This window comes from Myodes glareolus, chromosome 2 (assembly GCF_982192425.1).
Source record: "Myodes glareolus chromosome 2, mMyoGla1.1, whole genome shotgun sequence".
Classification (NCBI taxonomy): domain Eukaryota; kingdom Metazoa; phylum Chordata; class Mammalia; order Rodentia; family Cricetidae; genus Myodes; species Myodes glareolus.
In genome coordinates this window covers 131661190-131687355 of record NC_142027.1, presented here as the reverse complement: position 1 = coordinate 131687355, position 26166 = coordinate 131661190, and the positions used below count along the sequence as shown (strand labels likewise).

The following is a 26166-nucleotide window of genomic DNA, read 5'->3' as shown; positions in this document are numbered from 1 at the left end:
TCAGGTTTTAAGTGGATCTAGTTGTCCACATTGGTGCCATTTATGTGTCCCACCCAGTTCCACAGCCTTTCAGTCCCAAAGAAACACACAGAGGTCTATATTAATTATAAACTGGTTGGCCTAGTAGCTCAGGCTTCTTATTAACTCTTATAACTTACATTAGCCCACAATTCTTGTCTGTGTTAGCCACGTGGCTTGGTACCTTTTATCATAGAGGCATTCTCATCTTGCTTCCTCTGTGTCTGGATGACGACTTCATACTCAGTCTCTCCTCTTCCCAGAATTCTCCTCTTCTGGTTGCCCTGCCTCTACTTCCTGCCTGGCTACTGGCCAATCAGTGCTTTATTAAAACAATATCAGACCATTGCTCCACAGCACTTGTTGAAGGAAGTGTGTCACTGTGGGGGTGGGCTTTGAAGTCTCTTTTCTCATGCATCACTCAGTGTGACTGTCAGTTGACTTTCTGCTACCTTCTGGTCAAGATGTAACCAAGCATTTCATCTGCCTCCATGCTGCCATGCTCCCCAGTCATGATAATAATGGACTTAACTTCTGAAACTGTAAGCCATCACCTCAATTAAAAATTTTCTTTGTAAAAGTTGTCGTGGTCATGGTGTCTTTTCAAGCAATTTTAAACCACTGCTCTGGAGTCTTTGTGAGCATTGCGTTCGTTCTTTCAATGAGCCAGTCACCTCTCATGATTCTAACACCTCACAGCCCTGTCATGTCAAGGGACAGAGTTCAGTGTCATTTCAGGATGAGGCAAAGCCATCTTTAAACCCTGATAGGTAGGATCCCTGGGAGGGAGGAGGGAGGTGGAAGGAGGGGGGAAAGAGGAAGGGAGGAGAAGATCTGGTTGAACTCACAGTCAGAGGTGTAAGCTTAGAGCTGTAGGCCTTTGAGGCAGGCATGGTAGGCTGGCTCACTCAGGCAAGTAATAGAAGAAAGGGAACAGGGACAGAGAGAAGAGACTAGAGGGAAGGGACAGGACAGTAGCTAAGTGTCAGAGCCCAGGGCAGTGCACGGGTAGGACACAGCGCCTTCTCCCAGTACACAGGACAGCTACCCTGAGTGCTGAACCCTTCGGTGGCCCCGACTGTCTTCCACATGGCTCCTTTCTGTAAACAAGCCACAACACAAGTTTTAAATTTTTTTTACATTTTTATTGATATTTATTGAGCTCTGCATTTTTCTCTGCTCCCCTCCCTGCCTCTCCCCTCCCCCTTCAACCCTTCCCCAAGGTCCTCATGCTCCCAATTTACTCAGGAGATCTTGTCTTTTTATACTTTCTACTTCCCATGTAGATTAGATGTATATAAGTCTCTCTTATTGTCCTCATTGTTTTCTAAGTTCTCTGGGATTGTGGCTTATAGGCTGGCTTTCTTTGCTTTATGTTTAAAAACCACCTATGAGTGAGTACATGTGATAATTGTCTTTCTGTGTCTGGGTTACCTCACTCAAAATAATTTTTTTAACTCCATCCATTTTCCTGAAAAATTTATGGTGTCGTTATTTTTTTCTGCTGTGTAGTACTCCATTGTGTAAATTACCACATTTTCCTTAACCATTATTCTGTCGAGGGGCATTTAGGTTGTTTCCAGGTTCTGGCTATGACAAACAAAGCTGCTATGAACATAGCTGAACACATGTCCTTGTGGCACGATTGAGCATCCTTTGGATATATACCCAAAAGTGGTATTACTGGGTCTTGAGGAAGGTTGTTTTCTAATTTTCTGAGAAATCACCACACTGACATCCAAAGGGGCTGTACCAGCTTGCATTCCCACCAGCAATGCAGAAGTGTTCCCTTTTCCCCACAACCTCTCCAGCATGAGATGTCATCAGTGTTTTTGATTTTGGCCATTCTTACAGGTGTAAGATGGAATCTCAGAGTTGTTTTGATTTGCATTTCTCTGATGACTAAGGATGTTGAACATTTCCTTAAGTGTCTTTTAGCCATTTTAGATTCCTCTGTTGAGAGTTCTCTGTTTAGGACTGTACTCCATTTTTTTTTAATTGGATTATGTGTTCTTTTGGTGTCCAATTTCTTAAGTTCTTTGTATATTTTGGAGATCAGACCTCTGTCTGGTGTGGGGTTAGTGAAGATCTTTTCCCATGTTGTAGGTTGTCGTTTTGTCTTGTTGACCGTGTCCTTTGCTTTATAGAAGCTTTTCAGTTTCAGGAGGTCCCATTTATTAATTGTTTCTCTCAGTGTCTGTGCTGCTGGGGTTATATTTAGGAAGTGGTTCCCTGTGCCAATGCATTCAAGTGTACTTCCCACTTTCTCTTCTATAAGGTTCAGTGTGGCTGGCTTTATGTTGAGGTCTTTGATCCTTTTGGACTTGAGTTTTCTGCATGGTAATAAGTATGGGTCTATTTTCATTCTTCTACATGTTGATATCCAGTTATGCCAGCACCACTTGTTAAATATGCTTGCTTTTTTCCATTTGATAATTTTTGCTTCCTTGTCAAAACATGACACAATTTTTAAGAAGCACCCCAAATTACCAAGTGAGGATAAGTTATTGAGAATGAGCAGGGACTTGGGAAACTGTGGGTATTCGCGAATTTACAGCAGGTGTGTTTTTCTGGCCCCTTCCCTTCGACAGCACAGTGACATAATTGTAGCAGTCACTTTTAATGTGCCCTACACTTGGCTTAGAATTTAAATGCTATCTCATTAAATGAGAGGCAGGCCCTGTTTTTGTCAGAGACAGGAAATGGACCCACAGAGGTGAAGCGGCTTTCCCCAGACACATCAGTGCCAGAGACATGCGTTCTGACATCACAGCTGCTCTCAACCACCAGCTGCCTCCATGGGTGCCACAACCACAGCAGAAAAACATGCCCTTTGTCTCTGTCACAGTTAGCTTGCTGACTGACTGGGGGTGGGCTTTGCTAGGTCACGTCTCACTCTCTCACGTGATGACACTGGTTAGGTTGCAACAGTTTTTTTCCGGGAAGAAACCTGTGTTTGTAGACACAAAAGCTTTCTGAGGCCTGATTGCCTGAGGGAATATAGAACCAGATGGGGCTGGAGATTTCTTCCAGAAAGGGCTCATTTTCTTTGCAATCCCTGGATAATTAATGTGTTAGGGGTCAAGAACATGGCTGGTGTCTCCCACTGGCCTGGGGGAAGGATGGGAACAGACGATGACCGTCTGCCAATAACCCAGGGTCAAGGAGGACCCCTGGCCTTTCCCAGCCCTGGATGCCCAGGGTTCTCATGGCTCTGGGTGACAGAGAGAATTAGAGAGCTGAATTAAAGACGGTCCGTGGAACCAGATGGCCAGTCTGCTGCTCAGGGGCAAACCGGCAGGTGGCTGCTGAACCTCCAGTTAGAAAAGACAGCCTGGTTCAGAAATGGGAGGCCACTCAGAAGCCAACTTTGGGGGTGGGAGACTGAGGAGAAAACAGTGTGGGAAGACAGAGGCGATCTAAGAAGTTACTGTTTTCTCTCTTTGGGGCCTCCCCTGGGGCTCCCCATCCTCAGTCTCTCCTTTGGGCCCGCTCTGGGGCTCCCTGACCCTCAGTATCTACTTACTATACAACACATACCCATCTGAGGAAATCACCATTGCCCAAAGCATAGAGACAGCATCATTCTTTTTCCTCTTGATATCTAGGGATGTAAGATGGATTCACGGTGGCCTCTGTTGTGCTGACTAGTTTTAAGTCAACTTGGAACAAGCTAGGGTCATTAGAGAAAAGGGAGTGTCAGCCTCCATAAAATCAGGCTTCAGGGGAGCCTGTAGGGCATTTTCTTATTTGGTAATGATGGGGAAGGGCCACGCTCATAGTGGGTGGAGCCATCCCTGGGCTGGTGGTCCTGGGTTCTATAAGAAAGCAGGCTGAGCAAGCCATGGGGAACAAGGCAGTAAGCAGCACCCTCCATGGCCTCTGCACCAGCTCCTGCATCCAGGCTCCTGCCCTGCTTGAGTTCCTGTCCTGGATTCTTTCCCTGATGAACAGTGATGTGGAAGCGTGAGCCACATAAACCCCTTCCTCGCCAACTTGCTTTTCGTCATGGTGTTTTCATTGCAGCACAATAGTGACCCTGCCTAAGACACCCCCTAATTCTTCCTATTGTAAATAAAGCCATCATAGTGCCTAAAACAGTATGAATTCCTGCCATCTCGTCTCTGTTCTTTTTCTGTTCTCTCCTTTCTTTCTTTTTTCTTTTTTGTGTGTTTGTTTTGATTTTGAGACAGGGTGTTAGTCTTCTGCTGCCACTTTAAGAACTGACCACGCCCACCCAGCCACTTCGCCATCTTTCTCTCTCTCTTGTGTGGTTGTCTCCTGTCGTGTGCACACGTTTCTCCCTGTCTCTGTGTCTTTATGTCTTTATATTTGTCTATCTCTGTTTCTCTGTTTTTCTATTTCTTTTTAAGTAATAAATGTTTACCCTTATGTTTATTTACTATGTCTTGTGAGCCTTTTATCCGCCGTAACCGCCCGCCTGACTCCCCCGGCCGCACTCACGGCCATCCTTGCCGGACTCTGCAAGCCGCCCGGGACATCCCATCATCATATTCTTTTTAAAAGAACAAAACAGGGTTTCAAGTAGCCCAGGCTAGCCTTGAACTTGCTATGCAGCCAAGGCTGACCCAGAGGTTCTAATCCTCTTGCCTCTACTTCCTGAGTGCTAGCATGGCAGGTATTCACCACCATGCCTAGTTTCTGTGGTACTGGGAATCAAACCCAAGGCTTCATGTGTGCTGAATAGGTTGAGCCACATCCCACCCCGCCTGTCACCTTTTCTAGGCTATAGTCTCAGGAATGGCAGCCTACTTTTAAAAGCTCTGGCCTCAATAGGCCATGACTACTAATGTTCACTCCTGTGATGTACTGAATGTTGTGCCTCCCAGAAGTCCACAAGTTAAAGTCCCAACCCAGTGTGATGGACTTAGATGGGACTTCTGCAAAATAGTTTGGGCAGGGTCCTGATGGTTAAGGCCCTGTGATGGGATTACTGTCCCCGTCAGAAAATGGAGAGACCAGAGTACTCTCTGACTCTTCCGTGTGAGGATTCAGTGGGAAGGTAAATCTGTAAGGCAGGGGCACGTCCTCAGCAAGAACTGACTCTGGTGGCGTCTGGTCTCAGTGTTCAAGCCACCCTTCCGTGGTGTCCCGTTAACAACTCCAGCTAAGACACCCTCCAAGTTGACTTGAGTCTGGTCTGAGAGCCAGACAGAACTGGCAGAACGACAGTGCTGACCTTAGGTCAGGTCATTACGCCCATCTCCCTCGGTCTCCTGCATCTCTCAGTCAGCCTGGGTGAGTGAGCCATGTGGGAGAAGTCATGGACTTCATGCCCCAACTCTCAGCTGATAACCTCAAGAAAGACCTTACCAGAGCCAAACCCATGTAGTAGATACTTGGGATTCCCAGCCACAGAAATGGAACATCAGCACGCTGCTTTCTGCCTAGATGGTTCCAGCAATACCTTTTACAACAATAGATAATGGGTCAAAGACTAAAGTGCCTTGAAGATTTATGGCCCAGCATTCCGTAGTCTTCCTCCTTCAGTCACCAGATTGCTGCTTCCTGTTTGGTCACGGGACAGGACGAGCCTATTTGTGACCTTGCATAGCTTTCTGATAGAAGTTCCTGTGTCACAGGGTGTATTTGGACGTCACATCTGCAGCCAGGAAGGAGTCCCTGTGTCGCAGGGTGTGTTTGGACTTCACATCTATAGCCACTTGCCCTTTCTGCTCTGCTCTCTCTCGGAGACTGGGTTTTGATTTGTGGCTATGAGCATGTCCACAATAGGATGTTCACAGCTTGTTACCCATGCCCAGCTAAACCATCTAATAGACCACGCTGGGCAGCAAGCAAGCCCAGCCTGTTATAAGTTAATTTTGCTGTTCTCTGTGTTCTTCAGAGCAGAGTAAGCAAAAACATCTGGCTTCCTCAGCGGCTACACCACTGGAATAAGAGTGACAGAGAGGAAATAGCCTTCCACTTCTTTGCCTATCCTATCTGAAGACTGCCTCACGTGATGAACAGACCCAGGGCATTTGGAGACACAACAGGGCCTCCTGTTTTATCAGTATGCTCTGATTCGAGATGTCCTTCTGTATATGTGTTGCTGTTAGTGCTTAATGAATAGAGCTGTTTTGACTTATGACAGAACAGAATATAGCCAGGCTGGAAGAGATATTGAGAGAGTAGGTGGAGTCAGGAAGACATCATGTAGCTGCTGAAGGAGAAAGACCTACCGGAATCTTACTGGTAGGCCATAGCCTCGTGGGCATACACAGTTTAATAGAAATGGGTTAATTCAAGAAGTAAGAGCTAGCTAGAAATATGCCTTAGCCATTGGAAGAAAATTGTTGTAGTTAGTATAGTTTCTGTATGATTATTCGGGTCTGGGAAGCCAGGAAAGAAACAAGCAGTCTCCGCCTCCGATGCTCCATGAATATTTATTCAGCATCTCAGATGCTGGAGGAGTGGAGTCTTTTAAAGGAGTGGAAATCACGTTGGTGTCTAACTTCTTTACAGAAGCCACAGATGGAGTAAAACACCCACAGATGCTACAGTTGGAACCGGTTTCAAATTCCAGCCATGCTGCCTACAAGATGTGTGTCCCTGGGTAGGTTTTTGGACCTCTCTGAGCCTTCTCTTCTAAAAGGAAACAGTAATTGTGATTTTGTCTGTTTAAGATTATATATATATATATATATATATATATATATATATATATATATATATATATTTCAAGACAGGGTCTCTCTGTGGAATCTTGGCTGTCCTGGATCTTACTCTGTTGACCAGGCTGGCCTTGAACTCACAGAGATCTGTCTGCCTCCTGAGTGCTGGGATTAAAGGTGTGCACCACTGCTGCCTGCCTGTGTTTGTTTAAGCTATCTTAGGTATGATATATACATTAGTACCCAGTAGAGTGATGTTAGCATTTGCCCAGTTACCACACAATTATTTATGACTAGACAATCCAATGGTAACTTGGTGAGGCTATGCCACAAGCTAAGACAGACTCAGTCTTTGATTCCAGCTGTGTGGTATGAATCAAATGTCTTCACCACTCAGCCTCAGTTTCTTGATCTGTAGAATAGGCCCACTGCAAGGTACTTTGTTGGATCATCATGCAGATAAAGGAAGCAATGGATGCAGGTAAGTGCTGAGCACTCAGGAGGCCCACAGTGCAGACAACTATTTCTTCATTGGGAGAGTATCCAGGGATCATTGCCACCCAGTGTGGTGCTTCAGCCTTGGCAAAGGTCTTCCATGTGGCTTTGTGAGGTCTGAGTGTTGACTTCTAACAAGCCAGGCTGCCATCCCCGTGGGTACATGGGACCTTAACAGCTCATCCTCATCCGACTACAGAGCAGGAGTCTCCCCAGGTGGGCGGAAGATTATCCGGGAACTTCTAGAAGGGATGAGGCTGTGACTGTCTGTTAGAGAAGTGTCTAGAACTCCACCTCAGCACTGACTAATGGTTGAAGTCTCCTCCTGTAGGCTCGGGTCCCTCGTGTGCACGTCAGAGCTCTTGGTGGGGACCAACAACTGGGACTTGTCTCAGTTTCTTTCTCTTTTTAAAGAATTTCATGTATTTATGTATGGTCTCACTATATAGCCTTGGATGGTCTGGAACTTGCTATGTAGACCAGGCTGCCCTCAGACTCAGAGATTCTCCTGCAAGTGCTTAAAGAGGCCAGAGGCTTTAGATCTCCTGGGACCTGCGGTCCCAGTTGTGAGCCACTTGTCATGACTTGTGGTAACCGATTTCACCCCTTCTGGAAGAGCAGACCACTCTCCTAACTGCGGAACCATCTCTCCAGCCCCTTATGATTTTATATGACTTTATTTTACCTTTAATTGTGTGTTGCATGTGTGCATGTGTGAGCGTGCTCTTGGATATGGGTGTCTGCAGCAGTCAGAGTCTTCAGATCATCCTGCACCTGGGATCCCCTGCACCAAATCTCTGTGGATACCTGAAATCTACCAGACAGCCCTGGAGAGCCCCCATGCAGTGGGATTATGTCCCCATTTACAGATGATCGAGGATGGTGTGGCACCAGCAGGTCAGATGGGTCACTGGAGAGTGAATGGCTGTGATGATTTATACCCGTGCATGCAGTCTGAACTCTCAGCCAGAGCTGTTGACTTTTACTTCTGCAGTATTCTATGGTGACAGATGTGTAGAATGCTGGCTGCAGGGTCTTCACATGGGGTATGCTCAGGAAGGGAGCTTGCAGGGTATTCTTACTATTCTCATAGTAAGAATTCTCATAGTAAGAATGACTTTGTCATTCATGGAATGAGCTCTTAGACAGGTCAACATCCAGCTGGGTGGCAGCACATGCCTTTAATCCTAGCACTCAGGAGGCAGAGGCGGCTGGATCGCTGTGAGTTCAAGGCCAGCCTGATCTACAAGAGCTACAAGGACAGGCTCCAAAGCTACAGAGAAATCCTGTCTTGAAAAACCAAAACCAAAACCAAAACCAAAACCAAAACCAACAAAGAAAGAAAGAAAGGAAAGAAGGAAGAAAGAAAGAAAGAAAAGAAAAGAAAAGAAAAGAAAAGAAAAGAAAAGAAAAGAAAAGAAAAGAAAAAAGAAAAGAAAAGAAAAAGAAAGGTCAACATCCATGCCACAGTTTGCTGGCCACCAAATGGGACAGGGCAGATAGCAGGGTACACTGGATATGAGATCCATCCCTGAAGGTGCCCCCAGTGAATGGCATGTTCTCAAAGAGATGGGGGGGGCTCCAAGCCTGCACCAGCTGTGTAATCTCTATAGGGCTTCAGAGCAGCTGGTGGCGGTCACACAGGCTAATGAGGCCAAGGTCACGGCCTGGGTCAGCAGGCTGGTGTGCTGCGGTGGTGGGCACAGCCCGTCATCTCTCTCATTCGCCCTTGTCCTGCTCCGGGAGCCTGCAGATGACAGAAGGGCTGACCCTGTGTGGTGCCTCGTGGCATTGCAAGCTGTTCTGAGCCTCAGTTTCCTGGTCTGTAGAGCAGAAGAATAAGGTCTGTGTATCACTTATCTGCTGCGGTGTGACGAGCCTCCTCCCGCTGTCAGTGGCTTTAAGCAGGATGCACCGTTGAACCACCATTCTGAGGACAGGCTCAGCAGCTGTGTATTTGCTCTGCATCTGGTCAGCTGGTAGATTAACTTGTGCTAACTGATGTAGGGTGGCCTCCCTCGTGTGTCCAGCAGTGGACGTCTGTGTGCTGAGGTGGCAGAGTGCATCTGGGCCGCAGGATTCTCATTGCCCCACAGTTTATCCCGGGCTTCTTCCTAGCTCAGGCCTGTGTCATAGCTGCTCATGCCCACACTGACCACAGCACGTCACACGGGACTAGAATATGTGACTGATCAGGTGGTGGCAGCACACACATTTTATACCAACACTAGGGAGGCAGAGGCAGGTGGATCTCTGTGAGTTCATGGTCAGCCTGGTCTACAGAGTGAATTTCAGGACAGCTGGGGCTGTTACACAAAGAAACTCTGTCTTGGAAAAAGAGAGAGAGAGAGAGAGAGAGAGAGAGAGAGAGAGAGAGAGAGAGAGAGAAAGAGAAACAGAGAAAATGTATGACTGTTCTTGTAATCTACTATAATGTCCCCAGCAGAAGTATTGAGAAGAACAAATGAAAAATTACAGGATTTGAAAGAGAAATAAAAACAATAGCTAAAGCCAGGTGGTGATGGCACACGCCTTTAATCCTCACACTCAGGAGACAGAGACAGGCAGATCTCTGTGAGTTCAGGGCCAGCCTGGTCTACAAAGCAAGTTCCAGTACATCCAGGACTACACAGAGAAATTCTGTCTTGAAAAACAAAACAAAAAACAAACAAACAAAACAATAGCCAGAATTGGGGGTGCTGCTCAATGGCAGAACATTTGCCTAGCTCACATAAGACCCTGGGTTTGATCCTCTACAACACAAACTATGCATATACACTATAGTATAAAATAGCAAATATACTGATTCATAGTAGAGTCTCAAACTTGCTACATGATGATGTGGGATGCCCCTCTGTGTGCTGTAAATGTGGTGGGGTTTTTTGTTTTGTTTTGTTGTTGTTTGTTTATCGGAACATGGTTTCTCTGTGTAGATTTTTTTTTTTAACTCTGTCCTGGAACTTATTCTATAGACCAGGCTGGCCTTGAAATAACAGTGCTGGGATTAAAAGCTTGTGCCACCACTGCCTGGCTATGTAAATATGTTTTATTTTTAATCTTTATTTATTACATATACAGTGTTCTGTTTGCGTGTATACTTGCAGGCCAGATGAGGGCACTAGATCTCATTACAGATAGTTGTGAGCCATCATGTGGTTACTGGGAATTGAACTCAGTACCTCTGGAAGAGCAGACAGTGCTCTTAACCACTGAACCATCTCTCCAGCCCGTAAATATGTTTTATTGTGAAAATAAAATGAAATTTATGCCCTGGAAATGCTGAAGCATGCATGGGCAGCCCATATAAGTCAGTTCTGTTGAACTTGTCCATATTGGATTTCATGATCTAAGTTGATGAGGACGACTGACCAGGTCTCTTCTTCAAGAGGGCAGCAGATCTCATTACAGATGGTTGTGAGCCACCATGTGGTTGCTGGGAATTCAACTCAGGACCTCTGGAAGAGTAGGCAGTGCTCTTAACCGATGAACCATCTCTCCAACCCATCTCACCAGGCTGGATAATATGTTTTATTGCCATTGACTAATAAGCTGCTTTGGTGTATGGCAGGGCAGAATATAGGTGGGAAAGTCAAGCTGAATACAGGGAGAAAGAAAGTGGAGTTGGGGAAAATGCCAGCAGCTGCTGGGGAAGAAAGATGTGAGGTAACAAGCCATGAGCCTCATGGTAAAATATAGATTTATAGAAATGGGTTAATTTAAGTTGTAAGAGCTAGTTAATAATAAGCCTGACCTAATATGCCAAACAGTTTGTATTTAAGTCATAGAGTGGTTATTCAGGAATTGGCAGGTGGGAGAGAAACCTCCAGTTACAAATGGCGCCCAACATGGGGTGCCAGATGACGTGAGAACCCACAAAAGTTTAATAACCAAATTGTGAAGGGGTGCAGTGAAAAGACAAACTCACAGACACAGAACAAATCAGACGCCACTGATCCAGCTTTCTTTGTCCAGCCATTCTGCCCAGGGGTAAAGAGTGCCAACCACAAGCTGTCTCTCTGCCATCTGCTCCACTCTGACCATCCAAGAGCGCACGAGAGCAAGAGAGAGCATGCCACCCTCTCCCTCAGCTTTTAAACTGTGTTGTATGCAGACAAGACCATGCTCTAGGGCTTGCTGCCCCAAGTCATTGACTAAATGGATTGAAATCTCACAGTGTGCCCAGAATCCCACAGATAATTTGTGGGAGAGCTGGAACTTTGAGGCCAGAGCAGCCTGCTTGACTCTACAAATCACACCCATGACTAGCCCTTCTGTAGCTTCCCAGCCCTTGTAGTTCATTTCTAGCATGAATAGGAGTCAGTAGAACCTGTCTGGGTTGCAAGGCCAGGGATCTCCTAATGCACGAGAAAAGCCTGGCATTTGTGAGAGAAGCCCACTGGTTTTTGATGTTTTGTTTTGTCATTTATAATGTGGAGTTGGGCTCAGTGGAGCCTGGCATAGGTGGAAACTAGAGATCATTTGTGTGAATGAAAGATATGACTATTCCTTTAAGGGAATTTGTGTGCACTTGGTGACAGAATGAGAAGGCAGGCCACCCTTTCCTGCTAATAACACTGTTGGTGACAAGAAAATCCACGATGCCAAGTGTGTATGCTCCCACAGCGGTTTTCTTTGGGAAAGCTATTTTCTCACCTTTTGCAAAGCGAAGTGACACTTCACTTGAATAGGAAACAGATAATCTCACATCTGAATCTTTGGTGCGTGTGGCTAGAAGCAAGCCCTGACAGAACAGGGGAGCTTTTCAAACCACTTTTCCAGAGGGCCTAGACTCATTATGATCACCTTGTTGCTCGGTGACCCCAGCTGTTGTTCCCACTGCCACCCAGCAGCAGTGACCACGGCGAGTTTGGTCATTGGATTCTTTCCTTTTATTTGTGCTGAAAAGTTTTCACAAAAATAACAGTATAGTAACAACTCAGCAACTGGGCACCGGGGAGGGTAAGAATTTGGGTTCTAATATCAGAAATACAAATTTTTTTGAGATAACATCTCCCTGTGTAGCCCAGCCTGGTTCTGAACTTGTCATACTCATGTTTTGTTTTTGTTTTTTAAAACAAGTTTTGTCTGTGTAGTCCTGGCTGTCCTGGAATTCGCTCTGTAGACCAGGCTGACCTAGAACTCAGAGATCTGCCTACCTCTGCCTCCCAAGAGCTGGGATTAAGGGCATGAACCACTATTGTCCAGCTTCACATTTTAAGACAACCTTACTACATAACCCTAGTTGACTCGGTCCTCTCTATGTTGTCCATGTTATCCATGAACTCATAGAGATCTACCTGTGTTGCAGGATATTTGATTACCTGATGAACCCTGAGGTTATGCTTCTACTACAAAAATCTGTTTTTAGTTATAGTGTGTGGCTCAGCCCTATCACACCCCTTTAATACAAGAGCTTTCTGCTTGAACATTGTAAAAAGGATTAAATAAAATACAACCATAGGTCAAGAGGTGGACCTAGCAACCAGTTGACAGGAAAAAAAAAAAACAGAGAGCAAGAGGGAGTCAGGAGGATAAAGAGAGAGACGCACAGGAAGTAGAAGGGAAGGGTAGAAGGGAAGGACCTTTAGCTTGAGGAGTTTTGTTTGAGACAGTGTAGGAGAAAACTTTCTTTCTGGGCCGTCCACTGAGGAGGAATGTCAGCTGGGTGCTTTCTCTGCCTCTCTGAGCTAGCTGGTTTTCACCGCAGCATCTGGCTTCAAGTCTTTATTGGTAAAATCGAACAATTGAGATAAAAAAAAAAAAAAGAACAAAGAAAACCCTGTGTCTTCTTCCCAAGTGCTAGGGTTCAAGTCATGTACCACCATGCCTGGCAACACTTTCTTTTCTTTTCTTTTTTTTTTTAAAGATTTATTTATTATGTACACAGTGTTCAGCTTCCATGTATGACTGCAGGCCAGAAGAGGGCACCAGATCTCATTACAGATGGCTGTGAGCCACCATGTGGTTGCTGGGAATTGAATTCAGGACCTCTGGAAGAGCAGTCAGTGCTCTTAACCTCTGAGCCATCTCTCCAGCCCCAACACTTTCTTTTCTTAAATTAATTCCTTAATATCACTTGTATGTAAGTATAGGCTCATCCATGCCACAGGGCATTGGTGGAACTCGGTTCTCTCTTGCCAACTTGGAGATCTGGGGAGAGAACTCAGGTCCTCAGGCCTGTGTGCAAACACCTCTGTTTGCTGAGGCATCCTGTCTGCTCTGCTGTGGGACCCTTAACTGCACAAGATAGGACAACTATATGTTCTCAAGTCCTTTCCACACTGGAAGCCTGTTTTCTGTGCTGTAGAGCAGACAGTGCAGACCCCCATGCTTAAGCATAGCTGGTGCTTTTTTTTTCTTCAAAGTTCCTTATCCAGTAAGATTCAGTAAGGTTCCATACATCTGAATGGCCAGGGTTTCTCAATGTTTGGGGCCGAACACTTATTTGTGGGACAATCCTCCACACTGTAGACTGTCTAAACAGCATTCCTGGCTCTGTTCTCTAGAATCCAGGCCCACTCTTCTGCCTGCCGCAACCAAAGTGTCTCTAAATATCACAGGCTGGCACTTGAGGGAAGGAGGAAGCGAGGCACCTGCAGTTGAGAGCCACCGCTCTAAACCTTTGCTGCCAAATGGCAACACTGGGCTTAGGACCGTGACTTTAAGGAATTCTTTTCCCATATCGTAGCCAACCACTCACACTTGCAGGAAAATGAGAAAATACAGAACAGGAAGTGGGCACAGGAAGTTTACCCATCATCATGGTTGATCTTGTATGTCTACTTGACCACACAATTGATGTCCAGGTAGCTGATTAAATATGATTTCTGTGTGTGTGTGTGAGGGGGTTTCCAGAGGCAATGGGTTTAGGCTGCCCTGAAACTTATGAGCCACTTGCCTCCATCTGCCTCCCTAGTGTTGGGTGAAGAGTGTGTGCCACCAGCCAAAGATAAGCATTTAAATGGTGGATGGAGTCAAGTGGGTGATCTGCCCACACAGGCGCACATATCCAGCCCACAAAGAACCTGAACCAAAAGGCTGAGGGGGGTTGGAGTTCTCCATCTCCCTGGGTTTTGTTTGTTTGTGAGATAGGGTCTCATATAGCCCAGGCTGACCTCATTACGTAGCAAAGATGATCCTTGGGTCTTTACCTCCCTTGTAGTGGGATCATAGGCCTGGGCCATCATGCTTGGTTTCCTTCTGCTTCTTTGGGCTAGAACTTCAGTTTTCTGTGTCCTTGATGCTTCTGGTTCCTGGGCCTTCTCACTTGAATGTGAATCTGCTCCATTTTGGTTGTCTGGTTCTCAGGAGTTTGAGAAGTTAGCTTTCCTGAGTCTCCAAGGAGGGTGGCAGAGTGTGGGGTTCTTCAGCTTCAGGTAAGAGAAACTTCATAAAAAATTATCTATCCTTCCAGGCAGTGGTGCAGCATTTCTTTGATCCCAGCACTCTGAGGCAGAGGCAGGCAGATCTCTGTGAGTTTGAGGCCAGTCTGGTCTACAGAGTGAGTTCCAAAGTAACAGGGAAACCCTATCTCAGAAAAACCAAAAACAAACAAACAAACAAAAATGTATCCTATCTGTCTGTCTGTCATCTACCTGTCTGTCTAGCTCATTGATCCCCTCTCCCCATGGAATACTGGCTAATATGCCCCAAATAAAATAATTCCAATTACTTTGTGTTTTATAAAAACTAGACTCCTTCTTTCCTGACCACCTCTTTATCTAGCACATCTGGAAGATCTTTGTACATCATTAAATAATAAATACTCCTCTACAAAATTATTTTCTGTTTCCTGCTTAAGAGACTTCCATAGTTTCTGGTAGCCTGGGACTACTCTCCCTCACAGACAGCAGCCTAATACTACGCTCCATGTTCTGACTGAGTCATGGCCCTTTCCAGGAGTCATGGACACTTAAAAGCCAGAGACATTGACTTCTTGTGGGGCTGAGCAGAGGCTGGGGCCTGGGAGTTGCCCCCAGCCCCCAGCCACACTTTGTACCTCTGATGACATCTCCAGTGGAGAGCACTGAAATGTGTTTGCCTGTCTCCCCCTGATGCACGGCCAAGGTGACTCCACAGTGAAAGGAGTTCCATATATGTCCACATACATTCATGCTTGATCCTCACTGTTCATGGACACCACATTTGTGAATTCACATGCTAAGCTTCATGTGCTGGGAGCCTGGACCCCAGCACAGTTGTGCAGGAACTCAGTATAACTTTAAAAAGCGGGGGAGGTCTTAAGCCAGGTAGGTCATGGGGCATTGCCTATGGAGGAGTTAATACTGGTCTCTCTGAGTGAATTACCTCGTATGAGTGTGAGAGGGCCAGCCCAAGCTGTGTGATGAGGGCCAGCCCAGACTGTGTGGTGAGGGCCAGCCCAGACTGTGTGGTGAGGGCCAGCCCAGACTGTGTGGTGAGGGCCAACCCAGGCTGTGTGGTGAGGGCCAGTCTTAGCTGTGTGGTGAGGACCAGCCCAGGCTGTGTGAGATCTTGTCTCAAAAATAAAACAAAACAGGCTTCAGAAAAAGCTCCTTGGTTTAGAGCAGGGACTTGTCTTCCAGAGGACCTGAGTTCAGTTCTCAGGACCTACATCAGGTAGCTCAGAGAGCACCTGCACACATGTGCACATACTCACACACATACGCACATACTCACACACATACATGTAATTAAAAAATAAAAAATGACTTAATTCCAGCACTCAGGAGGCAGAGGCAGGCAGATCTTTGCATTCGAGGCCAGCCTGGTCTACAAGAGCAAGTTCCAGGACAGGATCCAAAGCTACAGAGAAACCCTGTCTCAAACTCCCCCCCACCACCAAAAAAAAAAAGAATATATTTTTAAAAACAGGCTAGAAAGATAGTTTAGCGGTTAAGAGCACTGGCTGTTCTTCAAGAGGACCCAGGTTCAATTCCCAGCACCCATAGGGTGGTTCAAAACCATCTGTAACTATAGTTCCAGGAGCTCTGATACTCTCTGGTCCCTACACATACTGGGCATACAAGTGGGACACAGACACATGCTTTCTTGAGACAGGGTTTCATGTAGCCCAGGTTGGCCTCAAAATCATTACGTGATAAAGGCTGACCTTGAACTCCTGATCCTCCTGTTTTACGTCCTAAGTACTGAGATTACAGGCTTGAGCCACCATGCATATCTTATTTATTTCCAGAACAGGCTCTTGACAGAATGTAGCCCTAGTGGTCTAGAACTCCCACGTAGATCAGGCTGGCCTTAAAATTGCAGTGATCCTCCAGCAGCCGCCTCTCAGATATTGGTATCATGTGTGTGTCAACAGGCACAGCTCCAATCTGAAGCCAACTTTGAATGTCTTCCTCATTCTCCATCTTTTTCGTTGTTGTTCTTGTTGTTGTTGTTGTTTTTGTTTTGTTTTTTTTTGAGACAGGGTCTTTCTATATAGCTTTGGGTTTTCTGGAACTCACTGTGTAGACCAGGTAGACCTCAAATTTACAGAGATCCACCTGTCACTGCCTCCCTAGTGTGCTGGGATTAAAGGTGTGTGCCACCATGCCCATTTTTTTTTTTTTTTTGAGACAAGGTTTCTCACCGAGGACTGTTTTATCCCTGATTTCATAAATGGCAAGAGCAAAGCTCAGAGAGTTTAGGCAACTGAAATTACAAACGGTTGTGAGCCATCCTGTGTGTGTTGTGAATCAAATCTGGGTCTTCTGGAAGATCAGTCAGTGTTCTTCACAGCTGAGATATTTCTCCAGCCCCAGGCTTATATATGTGTCTTGAACATGTATGAGTGTTTGGCCTATGTGCACGTTGTGCACCATGTGTGTGCATCAGATCTCCTGGAACTGGAGTTACAGGTGGTTATGAGCTGCCATGTGGGTGCTGGGAACTGAACCCTGGTCCTCTGCAAGAGCAGTTGATGCTCTTAACCCCTGAGCCACCTCTCCAGTCCTCAACACTCGAATGTTTTTAATATTTACATACTGAAAGTATGTAATATATACATATTATATATATATATATATATATATATATATCAGAACACTACTCAGCACTAAGAAGGGACCCACTATTTATATGTGCAGAGATTCAGGTGTGCCTTTGGGGATTTGTTCTGGGTGTAAAGAAGGTACCTATGGGTTATGGATTATATGATTCCATTTCTATGATAGTGTTGGAAAGTCAAAATTTTAGGAATGTAGACCCTGTGAGTGGTGACCGGCAGTGAAGGGGGTGGGATGTAGGATAGATGTGCTTAAATGTGACAGAGGAGACCCCCTTGGGGATGGGAGTATTTTCTATAATTTATTAATTATGTCAATATCAATGACAGATTTCTAGTAACTATATTATAGTTTTGTCAGAAAACATCTGAAGCTCCATGTGATTTGTACATATTGTTTCTTACACCTACAAGTGACTCTATAATGCTCTAAAAAAATAACAAAAGAAAAGGATCTAGGGCTGAACGTATAGCTCAGTGGTAGATTACAATAGCATGTGGTTCAACCCTCAGCCTTGGCGGGGGGAGGGAGGAAAAGCTCCCTATGTTTAGTTCAGTCACTTATTCAGTTCTTTGCTTGTTTTGCAGAGCAAAATATCCAAAGCAGTAATCTGGTCACTGTAGGATGAATTTTAATCGTCTCTGAGCTCTTCCACCGGTCAATGTCAGTTAGAAAACATACCCTCTGGGATTACTCAGGCTTCCTGTCTTTCTCTTGTCTGTTTATCTATATAGCATCATCATCATCACCATTATTTGGCAATGCTTTCCTGGGGGTTAATTCATTAGCTTCCAGTTGCCCTGGCAACTTAAGACTCATGTCCCCATTTACTACAGAAAAATTATCTTCTAAGTCTCTGTATGCAGGCCCTGAGAGTCACCTTGGTCCATGAGTTGGTACCTGTCTATTCATGGTTTAGGACTCATTTCTATTTTTCATCACTTAAATATCTCTCATTTTGAGGTACCACCAGCTTTCAAGGGCAGCAAAATATATAGCATCCTTACCTGGACCTAAATCCCTTCCCATAGGGCCAGTATGGACAGACTGAAGGTTTCTTTCAGGTCCACGCAGGAATTACTGTCAGCTGAGCTGCAGTGAGGTGGTAGAGCTTTCTCACAGCAAAGGGTTACACAGTTTTCTTGCTGTTCTTGGAGGAGCAGCTAGTTAGCCACATGTGGGGCAGATGTGGAGGGAGGTATGAGGTGACACTGCTTCTGGCTTTACATGTTTCCATACAACAAGTCTCCTCCCCACCAATTCAGGGATAAAAGCAGGGACAGAAATGGGCAGCGGGGAAAGGACGTCCTTGAGACAGGTGCTGTGGTAGTGTCACCTTGGGAATTTGCTGTCATCAGATACCTTCAGTTTCAGTGCTCGAAGAATGATGGGGCAGCAGATGGATTGATAGTTTAAGTATGAGGACCAATGCAAAAAGGTAAGTTTGTGGCACACACTTATAACCCAGATATGGGCATATGAAGAGAGGGAGACCCCTGGAGCTGGGTGGCTAGCCAGTCTAGCTGTTGTGCAACAAAACTTTTCCTGGGGAGGCACAACATATATGTCTATGCACCACAGATAGGGAGGAACCATGACATACCAAAGTACAGATACTACTAAAGTCCAGTTTCGTAAACCAATGAGTTTTACTGGGGTCACTTACAGTGTGTGGGTGAGACATTGCCTACAGAAATGGAAATCACTTAAAGACAGCTGTATCACCAAAGTCCGCCCCAACATGGGTGGCGGCTCATAAAATCTGAGAACCTGTGCACACTGAACAGGCAGGTTGCTCAGCAGGTTGGAGAGGATTGTTTCCAGGTGCCCCAGTTGTTCTAAAGCTTTTCCTGCCAGATGGCATGGTTTCTGTTTCTCCTAGGCAGCCGGTCTGGTGTCAAAGACTTTCTTGAAACTGGTCAGTTTCAGGGACTTCCTGAAATTATTTTGAGTTGTTTATCTTCCTTCTTTGAAGAGCTTCCCTGCAGGATGGAGTGTTTCAATCTTGGAGAAAACTGTTCCACAATAGTAGCCAATAATTGGTTAATTCCAAGTTTATGGAGAGACCTTGTCTCAAAAAATAAGATGGGGTGTGACTCCCAATGTTATCCCCTGGCACATACATTTGAGCTCAACCCTCCCCCAATACTGATGAGAGGGGTAATTAAATTGGGAGGACTGGGGAGAACTCACTGGTAGAGGCTCAAGCTTAAATCCTCCATGTCACCAACAACAGAACCCCAAACTCTTAATTCCTCCAAATCACTTCCTGAAGTAAGCATTTGCATTTCCATCTATAGAATAGAAAAAGAAGGGAACTGGGACCATGCAAATGACTCACCAGGTCAGAACACCTGCTGTGCGAGTTCAAGTCCCTAGTACCCTGTTAGATGATGCTGGTGACAGCTGTGGTTGCCTGTAACCCCTGCACTGTTGGTGCTGGAGGGAGAACTGCTGGGCTTGCTCAAGGTTGTCAGCCCAAGTTCAGGTTAAGTGAGATAATCTGTCTCAAGAGAATTAGGTGGACATCAGTAGAGCACTGTAAATGTCCTTTTGTGACTTCCCCATACACACACCCTGCACACATAGGTGCATATATATATCACACACACTCGCACACCAATAAGATGAGGGGAAATGATTTGTCTATTATCTGTCAGACAGTGACTAAGTTAAGTCTGAATTAAACCTGCCTGTCAAAATCCAAAGCTCATGTGGTTTATTTTTGTTTTTGTTGTTTTGTTTTGTTTTCTGTTTTGGCCACTACCTCTGAGGCAGTTTAGGGTAATGACTAACCAGCTAAGAGCAAGCTGTGCAGTTAGATTTCTGTGGATTCCACCTGGTCCGTGCAGGGTAACCTTAGGCAAGTCAATGTCTCCGATTCTTTGTTTCTTCACCTTTCTAGCTAGATTTTGAGAGGCTCTCTATGGCCACAGGGTTGTTGAAAGCATTTCTAATTCTAACAATTCTGTGCCGTGGGGCACTTAGCACCTGCTGTATGCAAGTGATGGAGGAGGGTTGGATAGCTTGTTTCCGAAGGCATGGCCAATGTTCACAATATTTCTCAGTTCTCTTCCAGTCTGTTGCTCTTCATTCTCCCCGACTCACTCGGCCTCCATAATCTATGCCCTCTTTTAATTAAATAAAGGATCATAACAAGCGCAACTGGTTTTTCCGCATCACCATACTTCAGGAACTTTACCACCTCTATCTCACTTAAGTGGAGTAGCAAAGCTTGCTGGGTATGGAATAACAAGTCCCTCCTCTTAGCATCGGCCCCTTAGAGGCAAACAAAACCTATTCTCCATACTACTGAATGTCACAGCGCAAGTGCCACAAGTCAGTAACTAAGCACTGTCAGGGAGGGGCTGCTGTCATTTCCATGTCACAGGTAAAGACGCCAAGCTTTGGGGCTGGAGAGCTGCTCTGCAGTCAAGAGCGTTTGCTGCTCTCTCAGAGGACGCCAGTTTGGTCCGCGGCACCCACAGCGGTCCTCTCACAACTCCCTGTAACTCCAGTTCCAGCCATTTGCAGCCTCCTTTGACCTGCTAGGGCACTGCATGTAGTGCATACATGCACACCGGTGCATGCATATAAAATAAATAAGCATCTTTAAAAGTAGAGCATTGCAGAGTAAAAACTTGCCGGGAAAGCTGTTTGGTTCTGGTAGATCTTGATTTATACAACACACACACACTGCTTGATTTTTTTTTTTAATTTTGATTTTTGTTTTTTTGAGACAGGGTTTGTCTACATAACCCTGGCTATCCTGGGGTTATGTAGACAGGCTGACCTCAAACTCAGAGAGATCCACTTGCCTCTGCTTGGGATTAAAGGCATGCTCAACCACACCCAGTTCCTGTTTTGAGTTGGCAGTTTAATCCAGGTTCTGCAACACGGAATTCAGGGCTGAGCACCGACCCCGGGTTCTCGGACATTTCTGGGGTTGAAACAAAGTGAAAATTTGTCTCCCTGTGAATTGTAAAGATGCCTAGCTTTGGGAAATAAATAACCCAACTCCTAGGCTGGCCCAGTTCCCTGCACCCAGTTAGATCTTAATATTTCAAAGCTTGATATTTCTGAAAGGCTTTGGCTAATAATGGGATAACCTCACACTCAAGATTAGAAAACCGAGACCCAAAGAGGTGAGGAAACTGTGCCCTGGGCCACTCCATCTGATAACAGGGCTGGAACTGGAATCCGCGTACTCTCGACTTATTGCGGGACTTTAGCACGGAGTTTTCACTGCCTTACCTGAGGTATCGAGTCATTAGCTCTCTCTGGTAGGTGTGGCGCAGCCCAAGGGCGGCCACGGTGTCCCGGGTTGTGATTCAGGACAGTAGTGGGAGGGATGGAGCGTGGGTGAGAGGCGTGAGCAGGCCCTGACAGAGGCGGGGCTTCTAAGAATATGGGGCGGGGCTTGCAGTTTAAGTATGTGCAGGACCGTGGGCGGGTCCTGGGATGCAGCTAATAGGATGATTACGGGTTCCGGGACGGGACTCCTGGATACCCGAGCGGAGATTTGTGGCACTGAGCTTGGGGAAAGCTAGATCTGGGGCGACCTAGCCTGGTTCACGGTCTCGATGGGAGTTAGCGGCGTCAAAAGACCAAATTCATAGGGAGGCTGCACAGGGCCGGTGGGCGGAGCTTAAGTACGTCCACTCAGGTTCTAAAGAACTGGGTGGGGCTCCAAGGAGCCCATGGGCGTGGCTGCCCGGCCATTCAAATGCCCAGGAAAGCGGGCGTGTGCTCGGAGCCTCCCTGCGTTGCTCTACACCACCAGGGGGGGGCGCTCTAAGGATCGCCGGGCGTCTAACCCGGACCTTCCGGAAGTGGGCGCGGCAAGGCGCGGTTCGGCGGTGTTGATTGGACGCGGCGCGGCGCTGAGGCGGGGCCTGCGCGAGGAGGCCTGGGCAGCGGCGGCCGCGCCCCTCCCCCGCGCGGCGCTCAGTGCCAGGCGGGAGGCGGCAGCGGTTGGAGTCTTCGCGGGGCTTTGCAGCTGGGACTTCGGCGGCGCCTCGGGCAACCGGGCTCTGGTAAGCGGCGCGCGCTCAGGCGGGGCGGCTCGGGAGCGAGCCGGGGCGGGCGGGCCTTCAGGGCCCGCGTGTGAAGCTCCAGGCTGACAGGAGCCGGCGGCGCTGAGTGTGCGGGACGCACGCGCGTGCCCGAGGTGCTGCGGCCGGAGAATGGCCGTCTGCGGGCAGCGGGCACTCGGCGTTGGGCCGGCGTGTGAAGTCCGGGATGACAGGAGCCGGCGGCGCTGAGTGTGCGGGACGCACGCGCGTGCTCGAGGTGCTGCGGCCGGGGGATGGCCGTCTGAGGGCAGCGGGCACTCGGCCTTGGGCCCGGCTACCGTGAGGCGGTGGCTGCGGAGAGGCCGGGGCTGGGCGCTCACGTGGGGCCGGATGCGCGGGGCGAGGTCGGTCGCCCGGCCAGGGCTCCGCCTGGCTCGGGGTGCACGGCCTCCTGGACTCTGAAGACCTGGGGCGGGGGCAGGCTGCAGCGGCGTGGCCGGGAGGAGGAACCTTGTAGGGAGGCCGGGCGCGGAACCTAGTGACCCGCGGGGCAGGTGGGGCTCCGCCGCGCCGAGATGGCTAGGATGACATCAGATGTGGAGGGTGGGGACGCCCAGCCCAGCTCCGCCGCCGGTCCCCCCGCGGGTGTACGCACAGCAGCCCAGTCTCCAGTGATGTGAACGCGCCAGGGGAAGTGGCCGGCTACAGGCTTGCCGAGAAGAAAGGGGCTTCCTCCCCGAGGGAGGTGCCGGCCCCGACGTCCTTTTTTGGGAGTGTTCAAAGGGTTTTTGCAGGCTGGAAAAGGAAATGCAGGCTTCGCTCCATCGTGGTTTAGAATCACATCCTATATTTGGCCTTCATGTAGGCTGCCCTTGTTTTGTGGTGTCGGAACGGCTTGCTCTACACATTTCGGTCGTGGGATTAGGAGTGAGAAGCAAATTGCAAGTTGTTCATCTCTCCCAGAATTGCAAGATCCTAAGGCCTTCCCTTCCTGTAAGCATTTAAAAAGAATTGACCGCAAGTGTGTTTTTACACAGTGCCACATATGTTTAGTTTTGGAAATGGTTGGCCCAAAATATTGTATCCCCGTACCATAGCTTTCCTTGCTGGGATTATATCCTAAAACAATACTTGGGAGGCCCTTAGTCACCCTATATAATAAAGTGTCTCATTGTCCGTGTCTGGCAGAACCCTGACGCTAGGGCCTGCTAGCAGAGGCAGGAACACGATTAAGTACAAGCAGTTGTTTCTGCCGCCTGTTCAGTTGTGAAGACAAATCAGTGGCTCATATTCCCTTCTGCAGCCTCAGGAGCTTCAGGATAAAGACTGTTGAGTATTTGGCTGTACATGTGTCAGAAGGCTGACTAGGGAGACTTGAGGTGTGTTTCACACTCTAATGTTTGGGTAGACGGCCCAATAGTGAACATCGACTCTAAGAGGTTATGTGTTGTACTAGCTGGTTTTCTGTCAACTTGACACAAGCTAGAGTCATCAGAGACGAGGCTCAATTGAGAAAATGTCTCCACACGATCAGGTTGTAGGCAAGCCTGTGGGGCATTTTCTTAGTGATTCCTGTGGGGAGGGCCCAGCAATTGTGGGTGTGGTCACCACTGGGCTCCTAGCCCTGGGTTCTATGAGAAAACTGGCTGAACAAGCCCTGAGGAACAAGCCAGTAAGCCCCACCCCTCCATGGCCTTTGGCTCCTGCCTCCTGGTTCCTGCCCTGTTTGAGTTCCTGTCCTGACTTCCTTTGGATGGTAAACAGTGATGTGGAAGTGGAAGCTGAATTAACCCTTTCCTCCCCAAGTTGCTTTGGTTATGGTGTTTCATCACAGTTATAGTAACCCTGACTAAGACACATGTATGAATAGACTAAAGAAATGAGATAAAGCAGGCTTGCCTTGTACCATAGGTCCAGAAATGCCCTGTTTTTGGTAGTTGACAGTCACATAAACACTCCTTTAAGAAATCCCTCCTTTAAGAAATCAGAACATGCGTTCTCTCTCTGTGAGTGTGTTACATATGTTTTAATTGTGGACAGTACACGAAAGCCTGATGACTTTAAAAGATCTTTATGATTAAGTTGTGTGTGTGTGGGGGGGAGGTATGTGCACAAGTGCATCCTCAGAGGCCAGAGGCATGGGATCCCCTGGAGCTGGAGTTACAGATGGTAGTGAGCCATCTGTGTGGATGCTGAGAACTGAACCTGGTTCCTCTGAAAGAGCAGCAAGTGCACTTAGCATCTTAGCCATCTCTGCAGTCTCCCAAGTGTCTTGAGTTTTAACATAAATATATATACTGGAGAAATGTTACTGCAGGCACATTTAAGTTTTCATGGTTATTTATTACTTCAACCAGGTCATGCTAATCAGTTTTTGTGTCTATGTATAATTTAGGATTAGATTCAGGATTGTTAAATAGCATTTTTAAACATTACTCCTGGGATCCATTCCTACTGTGTGGGGAGTTGCTCTAATGTTTATGTGATAGAATGTTTGAAATGGTAAGGTAGTTTCTTAGCTAAATAAATGGGGATGTGGAAGACTCAGTTCTTCATGAGAGCACAATATTCATTTAACATTTTGATGTTACAAATTGGTGCTTTAGAAACAGTAATTGTAGTAATTGCCTAACCTCTCCCGGGTTGGTTCAGTGAGAGCTACTTTGACACTCAGCCTACTGATGCAGGTGGTAAAGGCTGCAGGACTTGTGTTCCATCGTGTAACTTCCCTGTGTTAGCGTTCGAGTCACCAGAACTCTTCTGGGACTGGCCCATGTCTTTTAAACTAGAGACAGCCTTCTGTATTAAAACATGGAATTCCTCATGAATATTTCAGCATGGCCTAGTACCTAGATGTTAAGTAATGGAATCTCTTGGGTTTTCATTGCCCTAGTTGAGGTTCTCTGAAGTTCACGGGCAAGATTCTCTACTATTTTAGTGCCTGCTTAGTACTCTGACAGTGCACAGTGGGTTCTTTCTGTTTCGTAGAGGCTTTATTGCACTGTAATTCTCATACCGTATAGTTTAACTCACCTAAGGTGTACAGTTCATCAGGGTGCAATGCTGTCACAGAGTAGTGCAGCCATTTAATCATTTCACTCAGTTAAAATATTTCATCATTCTCCCCTCCCAGTCCTAGCAACCACTAAGCTACCTCTGTATGGGCTTGCCCTCCTCAGACATACTGTATCTAGAACATTCAGTATCTGGTCTTCTGTTTCTCACTTTAATCATATTTTAAGATTTATGTCCTGGCAGTGGTAGCGCACAACTTTAGTCCCAGTACTCTGGAGGCAGAGACAGGTGGATCTCTGTGAATTCAAGTCCAGCCTGGTCTACAGAGTGAGATCCAGGACAGCCAGGGCTACACAACACAGCAAAACTCTGTCTCAAACAAACAAACAAAACTCTTTATTCTGTAGTACATATGGAATATTCTTTTTATGCTTGAATCATATTTCATTGTATGGACATACCGTATTTTGTTCATTCATTTGTAGTTCATGGGTGTTTGCCTTTTGGGCTAGTTACTACCATGTAAGTAAGTTTGCTGTGAGCGTTCGTGTATAAGTTTGTATGTGAAATGTATTTTCTTATCTCTTGAGTATTTATCTGAGAATGGAATTGCTGGTTATCTGGTAAGTCTGTATTTAACTATTTGGAGGAATCGTCATGGTGTTTTCCAAAGCAGCTGTGGTGTTAGACGCTTTCAACATATAATGAGCAAAGCCTACGGTTTTTCTGCATCTTTACCAACCCTTGTTGTTCTCTGCCCTTTTGATTCTAGCCTTAGTGGTACCATGTGTGCCTGGTTTCTGTTGTACCAGTGACAGGATAAGCAGCACTTGCTTGTCTTCTTTGGAGACCTGTGTATTTATATTCTTTGCCTGTTTTTAAAACAGATACTATGTTTTAATTCTATTTTTTTTTTTTATCAAGACGGGGTTTCTCTGTGTATCCCTGGCTGTCTGAACTCTCTCTGTAGACCAGGATGGCCTAGAATTCAGAGAGATCTGC

At 46.6% G+C, this 26166-nt stretch overlaps 1 protein-coding gene and 1 long non-coding RNA gene across 3 annotated transcripts in view; one reads left to right on the top strand and one right to left on the bottom strand.

The window, feature by feature from the left end:
• Positions 1 to 18794: 18794 nt before the first annotated feature.
• Positions 18795 to 21880, bottom strand: LOC125411241 (uncharacterized). Its single transcript, XR_015737322.1, has 3 exons — positions 21389 to 21880; positions 19328 to 21074; positions 18795 to 19149 (listed from the first exon to the last, which is right to left on the bottom strand). It is a non-coding gene; the product is annotated as an uncharacterized LOC125411241 (long non-coding RNA).
• A 163-nt stretch (positions 21881 to 22043) lies between these two features.
• Positions 22044 to 26166, top strand: part of Coro1c (coronin 1C) — a 74084-nt gene continuing 69961 nt past the window's right edge. The window contains exon 1 of one of the 2 annotated variants that reach the window (XM_085680683.2): positions 22044 to 22170. The gene's annotated coding sequence lies outside the window, so the exon portion shown is untranslated. Of the gene's footprint in view, positions 22171 to 22404; positions 22427 to 26166 lie in introns of those variants that run through there. The other variant, XM_085680688.2, reaches the window with a different exon arrangement.